This window comes from Mustela erminea, chromosome 9 (genome assembly GCF_009829155.1).
Source record: "Mustela erminea isolate mMusErm1 chromosome 9, mMusErm1.Pri, whole genome shotgun sequence".
NCBI lineage: Eukaryota > Metazoa > Chordata > Mammalia > Carnivora > Mustelidae > Mustela > Mustela erminea.
In genome coordinates, this window is record NC_045622.1 from 70,100,119 (window position 1) to 70,117,884 (window position 17,766).

Below are 17,766 nucleotides of genomic sequence, written 5' to 3' on the forward strand. Positions count from 1 at the left end.
AGGCTTGTCTCCTTCACAATGAATCATCTCATTTCAGGGTTAGGAAACCCCCATGTGTTTTCTCAGTGTCTTGGTCCTTAACTTTCACTTTGTGCTAAGGCAAACTTTATGAAGAAAAGGAAAGGTCTTTGAAAAGTTAAAGCACTAGAGAAATATGCATGGCCATAATTATTAAAGCACTACAAAAATATATAATTCATTGTTCGGTGCACTGGACAAAATATTTGTTCACTCATGAATTCAATAAATATTCATCTGCCTACTTTGTATTAGGTACTGTGCTGGACCTTTGCCCTCATGATGCTTACAGTCTAAAATGTATTATACTAACATAATAACAACCAAGGCTTAATAGTGATAGTGAACAGTACACTTGCTACCTTTCCAACCAAATTTTTTTTTTTTTTTTGGCATGATAGAGTAAAACACACATGCCTTTTAACATCAGACCCTAAGTTTAGGTACTTAATAGCTATGTAAATTGGAACAAGTCATTTTATTGTTTTGAGCCTCAATTCCCTAATCTTTTATATGGAAATAATTAACAGCTTTTCTTCACAGGGAAACAGAGTAAATGGGATTAGTATATAAAGTACTTCTATGGAGACAGCCCTACAGTTTTATGCTTCATAGTGAAGGTATACAAGTGAAATGCCAAACGTCAGTATATTAAGGCAGCCAGATAGATAATCTTTGTAGAATATGTTCTGAGCTCCCTAGAATACAAGTGCTCCCACAGCCCTTTTTCCAATTCACCCAGACTCATAAAGAAGTGACTTGGCTCAAGAAAAGATCTGTTCTGTCTTTACTGCTCTTTGGGTGCATCTTTGATATGAATGTGATCAGAACTATTACAGTGAAGCTTGGAAAACTCAGGTAATGAGTATGGCCTATCAGTCGTCAGTCATCTACAAAGAGCTAGGTCTTCATACAGTAAACAGGAACCCTTTTGCAGGTGGGGGAGGGCTCCCTGCTTTCTTTAGGGAATCTAGATCTGATGAATGGTGGATCATCATGCTAGGTGCTACATGGTGAAATGGCTAGGTGCTACATGGTGAAATGTCACAAAAAGGTATGTCTGGAGATAGGATGTTGTATGGTCCCCAAGCAAAATATGGCATACCAGCCAGTTTATGCTCTGGATACATTTCACTTTTCTCATCTTCAGCTTTAGTAAAGCTGTGTGGAATGGTCAAGCCTTTTCACAGCTCTGCAGAGAAGAATTAAGGCACTCTATATCATAGTCCAGTAGGACTGTTTCAAGCTCTTACCACACACAAATACACCCTCATATATGACATACAACTTTCTGAATGCCCAGGCTGGCATATCCCCCACAATATACCACGATAGGTTGACTCTCACCCAGAGAAATGGCTGCGGTTGTCTTCAGACAAAAGAGGTAATGGTGAGGTCTTGAGGAAACACGTTGTATCAACTACTCCAGCAACCCCCACCCCCAATCTCCCCAATGCTTATTATAGCATCAGGTTGGAGCCCAACACGGTATCTAGTACCTCAGTTCTAGCTCGTAGTGGTCTTCCTCCCCTTTTCTGCCATGCAGAGAGTCAAAGGAATGAGTGTAGCCTTCACCAGAACCCGCCAGTGGGTAGCAGAGGAAGAGGAGTCATTCTCCAGGCAACACTCAATTCTGATGAAGCCATCACTGAGTGAGGAAGAAAGTGGTAAGGTCGTCAGAAGCAGGAAGCATGCGCCTGCCTCTCCATGGTGGGTCATCAGCCTGTACTGTTCTTCTAGGTGCACTCCAGAGATCTAGTCTCCAGACTTGTAGGAAGTACAGACAGAAAAGGAATTCTCTGGGGGCCAGAAAAGCCAATTGGGCACCTGGGAACTTAGCCACACTGACACATAAGGCATTCTTGCCATAACAACTGGTTAAAGGTAATAAACCTCCTCGTATGGAAACACCAAGTGACTAGCACTGTTCGCTTTTGCCTTCAACAAAAGTATGAAAGAAAAAGATTCAAAAGGAAGAAAAATAACCCTGATTCATTCCCTGAGCAATGAGGCAAGAATTAGAAGAAATAGCCTATGTTTAAATAGAGCTCATCAGTGGGTCCCTTCACTTTCATCATCCCCACACATTCCTTCTGTCAAAACTGTTAGGCAGGAGATTTCCTTTGGTGGGTGTGCTATAAATTATGATTGTTATGATATCCTGATTTTTAGATGTATAGACTCAAACTCCATATGCCTGTCCCCTCAGAAATCACATGTACTTGTTCTGACATCACAGATGCTCACGTGACAGACACGCTCATTCAGGCATCAAACCAGTTACCTGTGTGATATGCCCTGAGGCACCAACAGGTGGGTGACCAACGGCTGATGAGGACAAGTTCTCCTTCTGAAGAGTTTCTCTTCTCCTGAAGTTCTTTGCTTCTTCCTCCTGCTTCACAAAACCTTTACCTCTCTCATCATCATACGTTACTATGTCTTGTGTTGTAACAGAACCAGAACTCTGTCTTCATGGACTGCAGCCTCATCTACAACTCCCAGACCAGCTGTATGATCAAGTCTCACCTCTCAGGTAGATTGATTTTCCTCAGTCAAGTTCTATATGTGTTGTTGGTAGTTTTGGAGTCACTTTGAGCCAATTTCAGAAATTTGCGCCTGCTCTCTCTGTCTCACACCACACATACACATACACGCACATGCGTGCATGCGCACGCATGCTTAAATTCTAATACCATTGATGCCACAGGTTGGTTGACTCATGCTTGTAATTGTCTCCAGAGGCCCATGTGTCAACCTCAGCTCTCTTCCTGGAACGCCAATTCCTCCTGCCTTTCAGCCTGGGTGAGCCCACCTGCATTACTACAGGTTACCACATCATTTGCCTGGAAAGCTCCATGGACCTCGAACAGATATTCAAAGTGTTTAGGGGTAAAATAAAATACCTTAACGGCATTGCTAAGTAACTTGTGGGGAGGGCGCCTCAGAAGTCACTGTAGGCCTGAATGCAAGCCTATGAATCTTTGCAAAGCAAGATCCTTTTAGCACAGGATTCCTCCAGGCAACAGAAAGTGCCCTTGAGTGTATAAAGATGGATGCGAGACTGCTGTCCACACCTCGGGCTGCAGGAGAACTTGTGCATTTTTAAAAACGGTGTCTAGGTTGTTTTTCCAGCTCAAAACTGAGACATGAAAATGGAATTTTTAGCCAGTAACTCATACATTTAGATTCCTGGTTTTTAGGTTTTGGAAAAAATGCACCTAGTTGTTTTCTTATTACAATACTGCTGGTTTTGTTCACCGGTCCATGTTTTTCTTGGACTGTGGTGGAGTGGAATGTTTTAAATTACGGGCTTTTGCTTTTTGCCCTCCGATGTCTACTAAATAAGTCCATCGTCTAATTCTAAAATTGTGAGGCAGCAAACATGCACTTGTAGCCAACAAAGCTACATTTTTATTCCAGAAAGGGTATTTCTGTTCTAAATTTACAGCAAAATAGCTCTGGAGACAAAGGCAGGATTTCGGCCAAACCAGACGTGCTTCTTTATAATGGCATGTGGCTTCCAGTGCCTTGCTAAGTAGTCTACCTTACTAAATGCTTCTCTTCATTATTACAGCCTATTGGAAGTATTCTGAAGCTTCAGCTGATATGCATTAAAAAAAAAAAAAAAAAAGGAAAAAAGATTGGCTATGTTTTGATTTAGCCCTTAAAACAAAGCTCAACAACAACAAAATGTAAACCCACCGCTCGGCGAGATGAAGAAATCTGATATTATTTGGAATCAAAGACTAAGTCATATTTTAGGCTTTCATTACCAACAATGTTACCAATCCAAAGTAGTCATAAATTAAATTTAAGTGAAATGGATTTAATCTCTCTTGGTAGAGCTACTGCTATTTGGCTAGACTCGTCATCCCTCTCTTTTCTACCATAATCCTTTTCATGCAAGGAGCTCCGGGAGGATACTGCATGACCTTCAACGCCCCTTCCCAATCTGAGGTGCCAGGACTTCACAAGTCTAAAACGACATGCTCCTCTGAATCAGTGACTCTAAGCTTTTCTGACTCTCTGCCCATCTGTGTCTCCGACACCATCACAGGCTACTGGGCACACTCGTAACTTTCCGAAGGAGCCACAGATCACGATGTGTGAGAACTAGGGTAAATACCACCTTCCCTTCTAAGTAGGCATCCAGTTTTGATCCTGGTCCTGCTAGTGACTGAGAAAATGAAAGGTAAAACGAGAAGCATGTATTAGGTCTTCTGACTCTAAGATGCTTATACGTAAGCAGCAACAATAACACCAACAAAGCCATGAATAAGCCATGGAAACTCTAAGAAGCTTCAGAGTTGGCATTTCTACATAAGACTTGGGGGGAAAAAAAATCAAATGTAGACTAAATCTTTCCCTGCTCCTAATTTATTTCCTTTTATTTTTCTTTTTGAGCCTGGTCAGCTGAACTACTGATTGACAACTGTGCATTGGGAAGAGCAAGATTGTGTTGCTGTTTTGACATTGATGCTGGTGTGCCTTGAGGTGGTGGTGAGGGGGTACTGCTCCATGCCCACCCCCTCCCAGCACCCGGGTTCAGTTAATCAAAGGCCAGACTCTTGTTTGGTACACAAGCCAACGGGGCGCACACATACTTTCCTGTGTCATTAGAATGCCATATGAAACCAATTCCACTTACAAGGACTCCTTTCTTCAATCCTTGCTCTAAATCACATTTCCCCATTTTATATCTGCTTTTTGCAGATTAGTACTAGAACTTGGAATCCTGATAGAAAGCTCTATTATTGGGATGGAGAGGGGGAAACCAGTCTCACGTTAGCAAAAGACATTCAGTGGGATCTCACTGGCTTGTCCCAAGTAATTGTTTTTGGCTACTGCTTCAGCTCCTGCTAGCTTTCTACCCTTGCTCATACTCAAATACTAACTCTGGTATTCACTGTCCAGGCCATTAAGTTGCCCATCAATTATAGTTTCTCCTCTTGCCTCCCAGGCCCTCCTAGGTGGTCACTATACTTGCCTGCTCTGACTTCAGGACCCACACACACTTGTCATTCCAGTCAGGCTAGGACATCATGGAATTCCCAGTCTTTCAAAGTTGAGGAGGGGAGCAATTTTTGTTTAAGCTGAGATGCTATAGGACTCTAAACTTGGGTGTTGTATAATATGATCAGGTTGACAGATGCTAGGTATCACTATGTGTGATTTGAAAGACACAAAATTGCTCTCTCCTCCCCTCTTCACCCAATACTGGTCACAACCTAGGGTCTGGAATGTTCAACACTTGTCTTGACCCTAGGTCAACCAACAGAAAGTCTTGTGAAAATGATGGAAATAAGCTTTCTGGGTGATATACCTTAGCCTGAACTTGTTTTATATAGAATCATAAAAAATGGGATCTCAACACTTAGAATAGGCATCAGATGTTTCCTATTCTATCCATTCAAACTATCATAATACCACAGAAAAAGTCCTCTGCTTTACATGGTTCTTCTTACCAAGTCAATCCTAATGTTAATGGCAATTGTCTCTAGATGCTGGGTCATAGCTGATTTTTAAATTCTTTTTTATGGTTTTGTTTTTATAGGTTATAAAAATTCTATAATGAGCAAATATTACTTAATTTCAGTAAAATTAAACTTCAGTATTGTAAAAATCAGAAAAGAAAATTGTTTCTAAAAGAGCTAATTTCTACATCTATAACATTTTCTCTCATGGGCTCTTATTCTACCATTTAATCAATGAGTGTCATTCCTCTTGTTAGAATCAGTCATACACCCTAAAGTAACATGTGCACGTTTGCTTCTGCTCTTTCTAAATGTAACCATCCAAACTGCTCTTCACTTCATATAATTTCTGATTCTAGGCTGATGATCTCTAACTTACCAGCAGTACATATTAGTTTAGATCTGAATAAAGTACAGCTAGAATGAGTTTGCTCAATACAGATAACAGCACAGTTTCACCTCCTTTAATTTTAGCAATCTATTTCTATAAATACAGCCTTTTAACTTTTTTAGCAAACATAACACACCTTCAGTTTCTATTGACTTTGTCCATCTAAATTCTTGGGCTTTCCCCCAACTCACACATATACAAATAAGTTTCTTCGGTCTTATGACTGAACAACTGACTTTTCAAAGCTAAATAAAAAACATGGCATTCATCTTGTCACATTACCAAGGTCTTGTACTTTGGATCTAATATTTGGCCCTCTAATATTATTGTGACTCTTGGTCCTACCATCTGGCCCTCACTGATTACTCTGAGCTTTGCATCATTTGTCAATGTGATATTCATGAACTGACAAGACTAAGGTGGGTCAGAAGACTCACCACGTGGAGGGACTGGCCTCTAAGTTAACCCAGGTGTTTCTGAACTTGCTGGAAAGAGCTCTGGAGAGAAGATATTAATTAGAATATCCAAATCTTAATTTCCTCATGTCATGACTTTTCATTTCTTCTGTTCAGGATTGTCAGGAGAATGAAATAATTCTGAGATGATCCCTTGACAAATCTTGTATAGACAGTGCACTTTAATATTAGCTCCACTTCCTACTTGGGGAAATCTTTCAAATAGCTGGGAACCATTGCAACTATACAACAACCGATCCCATAGTTAGCTATAATCCTTGCAGAAAGTCATCCTTGCAGAAAAGTGCTGCCTATCGTAGTCCTGCTCAGTCTCCCAAAATATAGGACACTCTTCAGAGTTGCACATGAAACATCATTTTTTTCTTTTTAGAGAGGAAGAGAGAGGGTGGGGGAAGGAGCAGAGACAGAATCTTAAGCAGGCTCAGCCTAGTGCTGAGCCTGATGTGGGGCTTGATCTCACAACCCTGAGATCATGACCAGAGTTAAAATCAGGAATGGAACACTTACTGATTGAGCCACCCAGGCGCCCCTTGAAACATCATATTTAATTGTATTTCACTTTTTTTGACTTTGTATTGACCATCACAATGTATAAAAATTGAAGATATAATCATTTATTACAATAGCACTATCTTATATTTGCGCAGGTTTTCTGGGTTTATAAGACACTTTGGCGTGCATAAGCAAGCCATCTGTTGCTAATAGCAACTCCATCCATTTAGGACTCCTAAACCCATATTACAGATTTGCAACCTGATACTTGAAGAGTTTCAATGACTAACCCAAATAATCAATGACTGAGCTGGAACAAGACCCAGGTCTTGTGATGGCTGGTTTTGCTCTCTCACTTTCACTCTACCCCAAATTTATTTTGGTTGTCAGAATGACTAAATGTCCCAAAGAGTTACATCTAAGTGGATCCCTGTAAGAGGACTTGGCTTACTATGAACCGGACCCATTTCTTTATGACTTGCACAGATATGTTCATCAGATTTGCCCAAACAAAGAGCAAAATTCTAAGGGACAGATGAATTTTCATGAGGGGGCAGAAGAGGGACACAGCAAAGGTTCAAGGAATCAATTCAGGTTGAGGCGTGATAGCAACAACCCAGAAGGCGAAGGTGGGCAAAGGGCTAGGGGCTGAGAGGGCATGGGTACAATCTTTGTGAACACCACACCTGTTTCTCAAAGACAGTTCTGTGTGTAAGTTTTAGACCCACACTCTTCTTCCTCAAATATTAAATAGCACTTTTCAGCTTTCTAATATTCTCCATGAGCCTTGGCCCACCGCTCCAAGGAATTCCATCACTCGCCTGCATGCTTTTGCAAAGTAGCTGTTCATGGACCGTGCCAAGGAAAATACATCCACAATGTGGTCATGGTCAGGGGCTGAAAGATGTGTTTTAATATAGTTGTGCTCAAGCTTTTTATGGCTGAAACTACTTTTCATGATTTCCATTAAAGACCTCTGGAGGTCCTACAATGGCAGCAAGAGATAATCAGAACATTGGATTCACAAGAGATATCCAGAATTATGAGACACAGTCAAAGAAATTCCATCTCAAAATGTAGAAACTGAACATATTTGTAGGTTGCCTGGCCTTATTTGGGGCAAGTGTATAGTTTCTACGAGGCTTATTTATCTATCAGGATATTTGTTTGTACACATCCATGCCCCACTTCTTCACCACTAAGTGTCTGAACTGACTCTATAGCATAAATGCAAACACTGAAATAAAAATAAAGTGAAATGAAAAAATAGGGAAACGTAAGTGTACATGAAAAATCATGACCAAGAGAAGGAAAACTGTAAACATCCAATCGTTAGGATCAACATGAATACCATGAAAAGGCATCTTATTTTACCAAGTCTATCTTGCAACACAGGGCAAAAATGGAAACAAGATCAGTTCTTTGGTTTTCACTAATGAAAGGGGGCCTCACGTTGGACTTTTTTCAACCTGGAAATACACCTAAGACTTCTGCTTTAACCTAATATTTTCAGACCTCAGAGCTTCTACACAATAAAGCCAAAGATTCATTCTTGTCTGGGCACCTGCTCTCAAGCCCTAACTAGTCCTTAATGAGTCCACGAGTGGTAATAGCAAAGGAAGCAGACCCCTGGACCACACAGCTCTCCTGTTTTCTCTCCTGAACTGGAATTCGCAGAGAGAGAGCCTGACACCAGCCCTCCCCCACAGCCACAGGCAAACCTTATAAAAAGGGTGTGAAACCCAAGAAATCATTCCATCACTATGGTGTATATACAGAGGGGCTCACGTGTGCTGGTAACTGTGCCAGAATATTTACGTGTACAAATAACCAACTTGCCAAAAGTTAAAAAAAAAAAAAAAAGCGATAGAATTAATATTCATTCCTGGGCTTTAGGAAATTTCAATTAAAAAGTGCTGAAGTGAGCTGAAAAATACAATAAACTAAGGGTCAGCAAGCTTTTTCTATAAAGTCTTACAGATAGTAAATATTACAGATAGTAAATACTTTAGGGTTTACAGACCATACATTCCTGTCACAATTATTAAACTCCATCATTGTAGCACAAAAGCAGACATAATAGGCAAATGGATGGCTGTGGCTTCCTTCCAATTAATTTATTTACAAAAACAGGCCAAGGGCTGGATTTAGCCCACAGGCCCCCATTTGTGGACCCCCTGCCTTAAATGGAAACAGAAATGACATGCTCTACCATTGAACAATGACCTTAAAAAGCAACTTTTAAGAGCTGCCATGCAGTAAGGACTCTGCTATCTCTAATACTCTCTGGTTCTCTAGCATATCCAACAAAGAGTGTGTGTATTCCCTACTTTGCTTCTTTTTAAGCTTCTTCCAAAAGATATTTTCTGTTCTACAAATGAATGGAGAATTATGAGACATGCATTCCAGTTAACACTGTGATGACACCTTGCCTGGCACATAGTAGGGACTTTATCTACCTCTCACAATCCCTTACAAAAATGTTGATTGGCTGGGGTAGGGGCAGGTAGGAAGAATATGATTATTTATGAAGTCAGTGACTTCAACTGAAAAGTCGGCTGGAACAGTAACCCTGGACAGGGTCAGCTGCCCACACTCATTCTGCTCTCAGCTACCTTGGGTAGAAGCATTCACCTATGTATGAAACCCACGTACACACACACATGTTCCCACACAAGACATGTTCCTTAAAGATCTATGAGCTATTGCATATCCAGAAGCAGAATCTCCCCCTCCCCTCACCCGCCCCAGTAATTTGAAAAGACTAAGAAAAAAGGGATATTCAATCGGAAGGTCTTGGCCAACCAGCCCAAGACATTAGGCTGGATTCTGAGGAAATCAGGCTGTGGACATATGATAACAATAAGTCTCAGTGTGAAAGGGCCTTAGGCTGGATGACTGGTGGGTTGGTTTATATTCAAAGGGCAAACTGTTGAGAGGGAATAGCGTGACCTAGCAGATTGGTTTCCAGACTTGGCTGGAAGCCCGATATATATAAAGTAGGCTAAGGCCCAGCTTCTCTGGTTGAATCCCATCTACTTGGAGCCCTCCCTACCCATGTGGCCCCTTAGGCAACTCCACAGACACTCTAGGAGAAACACATCAGAGAGCCACTTGCAAATCATGGCTTCAAAATAAGCCTCAGGGCTGTCACTGACTTGCTGTCCGACTGCTCAAGTCACGTCACTTCTGAGCATGATTGTCCTTAACTATAAAATGAAGTTAATGTAATATGGTTTGCTTCACCTCAGTAATATTTCAACTCCTTGTATCACTAAATCTAGTAGTCCATGTTGTGATTACATTTGGACCACCAGAAAGTGGCCTCCCCACGGTGATACCAGTGGAAATATTCAGAGGGGCGAGGAGAAAAGATGACTCTAAATCATATAATAGTCTTTCTAGCACTAAGCACAATTCTTTGTACAACTCATAACTTGAAGCAATTGTTTCTACTTTAAAATCTTTGCATAACAGAAACTCTGTGAGGAACAAATTAAACATTTTTCCTGTTAAGATAGTTCCAAGTAAATGAAATGTTTTGTTCACAAAATGATTTTAACAGAATCATTGCTTTGCAATGAGGCATCTGAAGTTTTTTCTTTTTTAAATGCCTACCAACTCTGTTTTAAATTTGATGGAGTTTTTTGTTCTTTTTTGTTTACAAAGATAGCAAGTGTACCTTCACTGTGGAAAATCTAAAATTACATAATATAATATTATACATTATACAAGAGACAAATCATTCTTTACCCTGGTATAGAATGTAAGATCAATGGGAGGAATTTTGTCTGAATGTTCACTGTTCTAGTCCTAGACCATAAACATGATAGCTCAATAAGTCTTTAATCAATTAATATAATTGAACTGGTAATGTTTAATCTGTTTGGGGTTTTTATATATTTAAAAATAAGATCAAACTATATTTTTCATAACCAAATACATTAACAGTCATCAATTCTACCCCTTCCACACCCATGATAAAATAAGAAACAAAATATAATTACTCTGGGATATTCTACCCAATCTATTATAATGTTATTTTTAATATGCTGTTATTATCATTTTGTTTTTAATTTCAACATTATTTTTCTTTAAGAATTATAAGATTTGCAAACCATTTCCAACTATAATTACCACAATTCTTCAGGCATAATTATATGTTTATCATACTTAATGCTCAATTCAACCTTTTTATACTCAGATTTCCCCATTCTTGAGCTCTTTTACTATTCTTAAAAATCTCCTAGATATCTAAGTTATATCTTGAAGTAGACTTTTCAGGAAGAGTACATGGCTAAAATATTTTCCCTAACTTCTTATGCTTGAGAATACTTTTCTGTTGGTTTTATACAGTGGTGGCAACCTAACTAGTTACGGGATTTTTATTTCTTACACAATTACGTTCTGCCATCCTGAACTCAACCTAATTTATTTTTCCCTTTTGGTAACTTATCTTAGTGTTTAGAAAAGATATTTCTAGTTTTCTTTGAAACCTAATAGGTTCACTAGACTCTATTTGAGGGATCTCTATTCTCCACTAAATTGCCTCCAACAGCATGAAAATCAGAAAGGAAAAAAAAGAAAAATTAGAAAGTCAGTTATTCCTTCAAATCTCAAGTTTTCTTCTCTTAGGTCTTAGAATCACAATTCTATTCCATTTACAGTGCTGCTTTTCTTCAAATACCACGTTTTGCTCTACAAGTACTGCAGTCTGCATCATATTATTGTATTGGTGAATACGCCCATCTTTTTTTTTTTTTTAAAGATTTATTTGACAAAGAGAGAGAGGGTGTACAAGCAGGGGGAGTGGGAGAGGGAGAAGCAGGCTCTCTATTGAGCAGGGAGCCTGATGTGGGGCTTGATCCCAGGACCCTAGAATCGTGACCTGAGCCAAAGGCAGATGCTTAACTAACTGAGCCACCCAGGTGCCCCTACGCTCATCTTTTCTAACTTGTACTTCACCCTAGTATTTTCTCAGTGGTATCTCCGCACCATCGACTTAATATTTTTAGATACTAGTTTTGTTCCTTGGAAGTGAATGCTTTATCTTAAAGTTTATGGTATATTGTCTTTCACTTCAATTCCTTTCTTTATCTGTATCAGCTTCCTTTCTGTTTTGATGAGCTGTATAATTATCAATACATCTCTCATTCCATAAAGTCTATGTTTTACTTGAGAGTGTGAAGTGGTTGCAATTAAAATGTTCTTCTATTTCCTTGAATATGTCTTCAAAATGTACTCCATTTGTGTTTTCATGTTCTGTTCCATTTATCCATGGATTTATTTTTGCTAATTCTTATTGTGGTTTCCATTTGCAGGGGTTTCTTTTGACTCATCTTTGAACAGAGTCATTGTATCTGAAGTTGCTCCTTTCCCAAGTTAGTGTGGACTTCCTGTTGCCCTGAGCACTGTATGAATCTTTTCTTTGGAATATGAACTGGAACACTGGATGTTTTTTGTTTTTTGTTTTCCTCTAGCCACACAAGTGCCCAAAGGGTGTGGACAAGGAGCTGGAGCTTTGTGTAACCACAATTAGAGAATTTTGTCTCTGCTTTTTTCTGTAATTTTTGGAAATAACTGAGGATAGCACCACCATATTGGTGACTCAGTTCCTCTGTCTTGTGGAGGAATAGGGGGAGGTGAGCTTCGGAATTGGCCGGGTTCGGGTTCTTCTCTCAGGGTGACTGGCTATAAGAAAGTGTTGTCCTTGTTTCTGTCCTTGTTTCTCACATGCTTTTGATTTGGGTTTGCCCTGCATTGATTTCTACACTCTAATGAGCGTATGTTTGCTGTCGTTGGAACAGCCCAAACAAGGAATCCTAAGAAATGAGTCTTCCATGACTCTCATACCATTTGCCCTGCCAGAGGTCAAAGGAGAAGCTGGCAGCAATTCCAGCCCAGGCTTTGTAGTGCTTTTTTAAAAAATCAACAATGGGAAAAAGCTTCTTCCCAGGGGGGGAGTCCCCAGGTTTTCCCCTGGAACAACCTGCATTTCAATCCTAATCTCTCCAAATCTGAAATGGCCACTCCTCCTTCCTGCCAGGCACTGTCTTTCAATTCTGTCCAGATTGTTCTACATTTGAAAACCACTTTTCATAACACTCAGAATACAATATTGGGAGTACTTCTCTGGTTTGGGCTAATAGTTTAATCTTTGCTAGATTTGCTTCAATTTGTTTTCCTTCTTGTTCATTCAGGGAGGAGGTTTCAGGGAGGACTTTCACCGATGTCTTTTACACTATAATGCCAAAACCTTTCTCTTTTTCTTCTTCGGTTCAACCTGTACTGTTTTACATCACACTTAAATAAGATCAGATTGTACTCAAAAACATACCATCGCTTTCTCTATGTGACTCAAGACTCACTATATAAGAGTCTTCATATCACTTCCCTTCTCTGGGCATTAATTTCCCAGTGGCTACGTCAGTAGTTCGCATCGGGTGCTCTCACAGTGCCCGGAGCCCGTGAAATAGTAAACACTAAACCTGGATTTCTGAGAATTATCATCATCCTTGATTTCTGGACTGCCTAGGGAGGGACTGGAAGCTCAGGAAGGTGTTGGGTTCTAATCTATGACTAAATCATTCTGGATCTGAGAACACACAAACTGTGAACAGCACAGGGGATACATCTTGAGATTTCAGCAGTCTGACAAAAAAAATCCCAAATGAAAACAATGTTTCAGATTTCAGCCACTGGCCTGGAAAGTTAACACATCCACCTGGCAAGACTCCTGAAATTGTAGCAAAAGGAGAAGACTCTGAATCTGAAATTCACATCTAAAAATATGTATTATTTGAGAGTTGTGGAGAAACTTGATCCAATGAAAATCATTCCACTGTCCACTGGCACAGATTCATTGGGAGTTAATCACAGCCAATCCAACCTTATCTAAATATAGTTTAAGAAAATAGGCAAATATCTATCCCAAGAATTTTATAGAACCCAATCCTGTTTTATAAGCAGCTTCATCCCCAAGGATGAGAAATAGGCGTTTTGCTCCACAAAGATCTCATCTTATTTCACTTATCCAAAGTGTGGAGCCAGACTCTAACCCTGTCACAGGAGGATGCAGGGCCTTTGGATTTCTTGACAGACAAGATTCCTTAGACCATGGCATTCTTGTGGTGTGAGCAGTCATAAAAAAGCAGAGAAAGGCAGAAGAAGAGAAGGTGGCAAAATGAGAGCCAGGCTGGAAGTCCACAGGGCCGGAGGGAAAACTGTGCCTGGGTGCTGGCTGGATGGCTGGTTTGTTTTGAAGCTGACGTCCTGGTAACCCTGAGGTCAACTAGAGTCCCCTCCCTGCCTCCTTACAGTCTAGACAAAAATGAGTCAAAATCTCATTTCATATCTTGTGTGAGTCTCTGCAAATCTCCAGGAGATTTACGTACTTTGGTCAATATTTGCCTTGGGGTTTCTACTTTTGTGGATGTGGTCTTCTTTCTCTATCAGCTCAGACATGGCATTCATCTTCTTTATGAAATTTCACTAAAAGCAGAATCTACCCAAGCACTTGTGATTTAGGGGTGGGGCTGAGATGAAGGAGGGTTTCCATCATGAATGGGTTAATGACTTCAAATTAGATATTAGGAATGCCTATTCCAAAGATCACCTTTACCATTCCACCTTAGGGGTATCCCCCGACAACTCCCATGTGCTTTCCCATAGTCTGTATTAGGGCAGGCTAAGTGCTCTAACAAACAACCTCAGTACCTCAGTGGCTTAAAAAAAAAAAAAAGTTTCTTACCCAAATCATAGTCCAGCTGGGAATGCGGATGGAAGTCTAATGCAGTGACTCAAGAATGGCATCCCCTTTTCTCTAGTGGTTCCATCTCAGAGTTCTCCTCTGGATCTTATGTATCCAACTAAGAGACAAGGAAACAAGTGTGGAGAATCGAGTATGCAGAACCACACAGAACGTTTCAGAGGCCAAGCAGAGAAATGGCGCACATGATTTCTGCTCACATTTCATTGGCCAGAACTTAGTCACATGGCCCCACACAACCATAGTGGAAGCTGGGAAATGTAGATGTAAGTGGACCCAGAAGGGACACGCCGCATAGTTTCTGCCGTATCATCTTTTTAGTTCCTCTGTCATACTTCTCTCTTTCCTTCGTCCTTCCCTCCGTACCTCTCATTATCTCATAAAGAACAGTTTAAGTATTCTTTTGTTCCTTTGTAATGTTCTTTCCCACCAAGCATGGACATGACCTCAGAACGCTACTCAACACAGCAGTCACTACCACCAGAGTTGGCCTAAGAATGCAAATCTGTTGGCCATATAATCCAATTATCTCATTTCACAGAAAGTGGAGTTGAAACCCTTAGATTTTGTTAGTGAAAGAGCTTAAATCTGAATTAGTATCTTGATCTCAGCAATCTTTTACACCAGGAGCATCATCTCTTCAGTTAGATTGTGAGTTCAACATCAAATGAAAGCTGCTGCTATAGCCACCTCCCAACCAGCCCCAGCACCTGGCACAAAGATATATGTCAAGATGACAGGATATTCAATAACTGTTGAGTGGAGAAATATACTCAGTAGGTCAACAGAAGGGATATTCTACTTTTGTGGCCATGAAGTGCCTCCCAAGGGAATACAATTTCAGTTTCCTTGGTTTATTTGAGCCCAGTTGGAAACAATAGAGCATCTTTTGATCCAATTAAAAATGTTGCCCATAAGCTGTGAAAGGTTTCATGGCATTCTTCAGACAAGAGCAAGATTTTATAGCCAAGTTTCTGAACACATTTTTTTCAAAGGAGATTTTATTGTGGAAAATGTGACAACAAAACTCCGGGGTCGTGAACATGCTCTTGTAATTACTCCTCCAGATACAATGAAACCAAACCAAGTTAATTATTTATCAAAACCAACCCACTCTCTGGAAACATCTTTGTTTTGGCAGAATTTTCTCTATTCTCCAGGAAATAGGTCAACAGTTTTTCCTCCTACACTGTTTTATCATAATATCTGACTTTGAGAATTAGCCGTGTCAAGTGTTAAGACATTTGCCAAGTACCCAGGTGGGCTGGCAAGAGTACAACAAGAGTCCTGGGGTTTCTGCTTCCTAGATTCTTCCTGTGTCAGCATTCCCCATGAATGGGAGTGAGTCTGAAAAAGAAGGAAATCAAAGCTTGCTTAAGTATCTATCATATGTCAGGCTCTCTAAGAGGCACAGTATTATATTGTCTTACTTCATCCCATGGGTTAGTTATGAGTATGATCATTTTACAGACAGTGGAATTAGGCTCAGAGAGGTTAAATGATTTTCACACATCATTCTCATATATATAATAACTTCATGTACATGATTTTTCCATGTCTGATAAGAAGGAATATGAACTGTGTAAACAAAAGTTGCTATTAAACTAAGACTTGACCTTGGTGATTTAAGGAAGCCTATGGGGCCAGATTTGAGCAATGGCATCAGATATACCAAATGACTTCATCTGTCATAATTTGGCATCTTGGATGTCATCGCTCCAGTTTTGTCCTACAGATGTCCCTAAATCCCCAAGGTATATTCTTCACCCTTGTCTTGCCCATGGCTATCCCTGCCCAGGTCCAGAGTAGTTTGTTTGAATCAGGTGGAAGTAAAGAAAGATGAGAAAGGTAGGAAAACAAACAAGAAGTAGGTAATAGAGAAGAAATGAAGATGCTATAATTGAACCTTGAGACTTTCTGGACCTTTAAAATTTTGCTGTGAAGAGCTTGGTTCTATAGCAAAAGCAATGAACTAGGAGTAAGGAGATTTGGATATGAAGTTTGCTCTGCCACTCTTTATTGTTTTTGCTCTGGTAAGTCTGTCTGGATCTCAACTTTCCCATCTGGTTATAATCGGTATGAATTTCTCCGTGACTCCCTGGGCCAGGTTCCTTCATATATCTTTCATTTCTCCAAACTCAATTTCAAACAGGCTTCTAGCCACCAGATAAGGAGATATTCAGCATCATACTCTTGAGCACTCCACCTTTCAATTTTCTAAGAACATTGAGGGCTCACACAGTCTAAAAGGGGTCTAAAAGATACCCACTTTCAAGCAAGTACTCTCATGTCTGCTCTTCAGCTATCAGGCTTGCTGGCAAAGCTTCTCCCTGACACACGGCACCACCATAAAGCATTGGCCTCCTTCCTGGTCCCTGGCATTGCTGGTACATGCAAAAAAAAAAAATGTCTGGCTTGACTCATCTCTGGCACAGGCCAATGTGATTCTTCAAGGAAGGGAGGACCCTAGGTGATTCCACTCCTGCAAGGCCACCTTGACCCAAGGAGCTGCTATTCAGTGAATCCTACAGAGAGTGGCTCTTCAAGGCCAATCTTTGCAATGACATACAGCCAACCCACCTTCATCCCTGCCCAGCCCCTGAGATGCTGTGCTCATGAATGGACCATAATACACAAAAGAATAAAGTTTTCTTGGGCTTAATGACAAAGACTAAACATTGTTTAGTCTTTTTTCACAGATTCAGTACATTTAGGGTAGGACTTGGATACCACAGATGATTCTGGTACAACATGTTTTAGGTTCCCAAATTGGAGAGACAGTGATTTAGAAACACACACAAAAAAGCCAGTTTACTTTCATAGTTTATGTGGGAAGGGGGAAATATCTTCCATGAACCAGGAAATGGTCTACGCCTTTAGCCCACTCCGTGCCAAGCACTGATAGAAGCTTTCTTGTCACTGTCTTGTTAAAGCAGCAAGAATCAAAAGAAAAAACAAATGTATATTTTTAATGGGTCACTCATCAATTCAGAGCACTGATTTCCATGTAAAGGTTGACCTGGAAGTTCTTTCTGAGATTCTTTCAGCTCCATTATTTGAAGACTCAGAGTGTGGGAGACCTTTCTGTGAAGAGTTACTCTGAAGCCAATGACTGCCATGAGAACTGACACAAAGGAAGAATGACTT

The 17,766-nt window shown here is 40.2% G+C and overlaps 1 long non-coding RNA gene across 2 annotated transcripts in view; it reads right to left on the reverse strand.

Moving 5' to 3' along the window:
* Positions 1 to 1,376: 1,376 nt before the first annotated feature.
* The window catches only part of LOC116600165, a 63,675-nt gene continuing 47,285 nt past the window's right edge, over positions 1,377 to 17,766 (reverse strand). For both annotated transcript variants that reach the window (XR_004289527.1, XR_004289528.1), the window contains exons 3-4: positions 14,602 to 14,719; positions 1,377 to 1,666 (exon numbers count right to left, since the gene is read on the reverse strand). This is a non-coding gene — a long non-coding RNA (uncharacterized LOC116600165). The remainder of the gene's footprint in view (positions 1,667 to 14,601; positions 14,720 to 17,766) is intronic.